Below are 2,437 nucleotides of genomic sequence, written 5' to 3'. Positions count from 1 at the left end.
ATACATACATATATACGACGGGCTTCTTTCAGCTTCCGTCTAACAAATCTACTCACAAGGCTTTGGTCGGCTCCAGGCTATAGTAGAAGACACTTGCCCAAGGTGCCACGCAGTGGGACTGAACTCGGAACCATGTGGTTGGTAAGCAAGCTACTTACCACACAGCCACTCCTGCGCCTATGTTTAGTGTTGATCCAATACTTAGATTACTTCCGGGAAAATTACTGATTATCAAATCAAATGGCAACAGTAAATGGATAGATTTAATCCCTTTGACGGTCTTAACTAACAAATTCTTATGCACCAAGTTTGACGGTCGTTAACTCTTATGTTTTATCCTGAAAATTCTTTGTTTTATAACATTGAAGAGTTATATCATCATTTTTTGAAATGCAATTCATCGTGTCTGATTATATAATGAGTTTTCTCTTGTAAATCAATTTTTGTGAACCCATGGATAGATAACAAATTCGTGTTATTTATGAATATGAATTCCGTCGAGGAACCAATGCATCCCAGACAGCTCGAAACATCAATGAGGTGTTTGGTGAAGACGTGGCGAATGAGCGCACTGTACGTCGATGGTTTGAGAAGTTCCGGTCTGGTGACTTTACTCCTGAAAATCAGCCCCCGTGGTAGCCCTGAGACCAAGGTGGATAATGATGAGCTGGAAACTGTAGTGGAAGCGGATACATCTCAGACTATGCGTGAGTTAGTAGCAAGTTTTGATGTTTCGATTCCAACTGTATTGGACCATCTGAAACAAACCGGCAAGGTAAAGAAGCTAGACAAGTGGATACCACACGAACTGAACGAGCATCAAATGACACGTCGTCTTGAAACTTGCTGTTCTTTGCTGTCGCGGCGTAAAAGCGAACCATTTTTGCGTCGTATTATTACGTGTGACGAAAAATGGATTTTTTTTTCAATAGCAAGCGTTCTGCATGGTGGTTGGATAGAGATGAAATGTTAAAACACAGTCCAAAAAAAGAATATTCACAAAAAAAAAGAAGCTAATGGTGTCTGTTTGGTGGTCCAGCGCTGGTGTCATCCGCTTACAGCTTCATGAGACCTGGTAAGTCAATTACAGCGGATGTATACATCAACCAATTGAATGAAATGATGAGTGAACTTGCAATTAAGCAACCGAGATTGGTCAATAGAGACAGGCCAATTCTCTTGCAAGACAATGCTCGGCCACATGTTGCACAAAGAACGCTACTCAAGTTACATGAACTGAACTTGGAAGTACTCACATCCACTATATTCACCAGACCTTGCACCAACTGATTATCACGTTTTCCAGGCATGGGACAACTTTTTGCAACGAAAAACTTTAAATCTGGAGAAAATGTAAAAACACCCTTTCGTGATTTCATCACCTTTCGCTCCCTAGAATTCTTCGCTGCCGGCATAAATAAGCTACCGATAAAATGCCAAAATTGTGTTGATAATTTAGGCGCTTACTTTGGTTACCTGCATTGCTTTTTGTTGTGATAAAGTAAAATAAACTTCCGCTCAAAATCAGACATTTCATTCTTATTCTTAATGATCTGATATATGTGTGTGTATATATATATATATATATATATATATATATATATATATATATATATATATATATATATATATATATATATATATATATATATATACACACATATATATACATACACACATATATACATATATAAATATATATATACATATATTGATAGAAGGAGAGAGAGGGAGGGAGAGAGAAGGAGAGAGAGAAAGAGAAAAGAAAAAGGAGAGAGAGTTAGAATGAGAGGCAAAGAGAGTACGTAAAATAACTGAAAACGATAGTTAATAAGTTGTTTCCTACCTCCTCACCACGCAATGGTCTACTTATCGTATCATTAAACTTACGCCCACTCGTAATCCAACAAGGAAGTCTTTACGTGGTCGCTCGACTCGCATGAAATAGCTGCCAAATTACATTCCCTCACATATCTTGCCTCAGTTGTATCCTTTATTTAGGTTCATCCGTTCCTTGAAACTTGTTTCAACGTAAGAAGCTATTTCAAAGATAATTTACGATCAAAATATAATGGAACGATGCAATTTCAATTATTGACAGAAGACTTGCATTCTTCCTTTAATTTTACTTTCTTATTTCTCTACTGCCCACAAGGGGCTACACACAGAGGGGACAAACAAGGACAGACAAACGGATTAGGTCGATTATATCGACCTCAGTACGTAACTGGGACTTGTTTAATCGACTCCGAAAGGGTGAAAGGCAAAGTCAACCTCGGCGGAATTTGAACTCAGAACGTAGTGGCAGACGAAATACCGCTAAGCATTTCGCCCGGCGTGTTAACGTTTCTGTCAGCTCACCGCCTTTTATTTTACTTTCTATTATAGACTGACCTGACAAGGCAGAGAAGTAGTATCGACAAAGCCTTTACACTCC

Source organism: Octopus bimaculoides, chromosome 2 (assembly GCF_001194135.2).
Source record: "Octopus bimaculoides isolate UCB-OBI-ISO-001 chromosome 2, ASM119413v2, whole genome shotgun sequence".
In the NCBI taxonomy this organism is placed as follows: domain Eukaryota; kingdom Metazoa; phylum Mollusca; class Cephalopoda; order Octopoda; family Octopodidae; genus Octopus; species Octopus bimaculoides.
The sequence above is the reverse complement of the archived record's forward strand: the minus strand, read 5'-3'. Positions refer to the sequence as shown.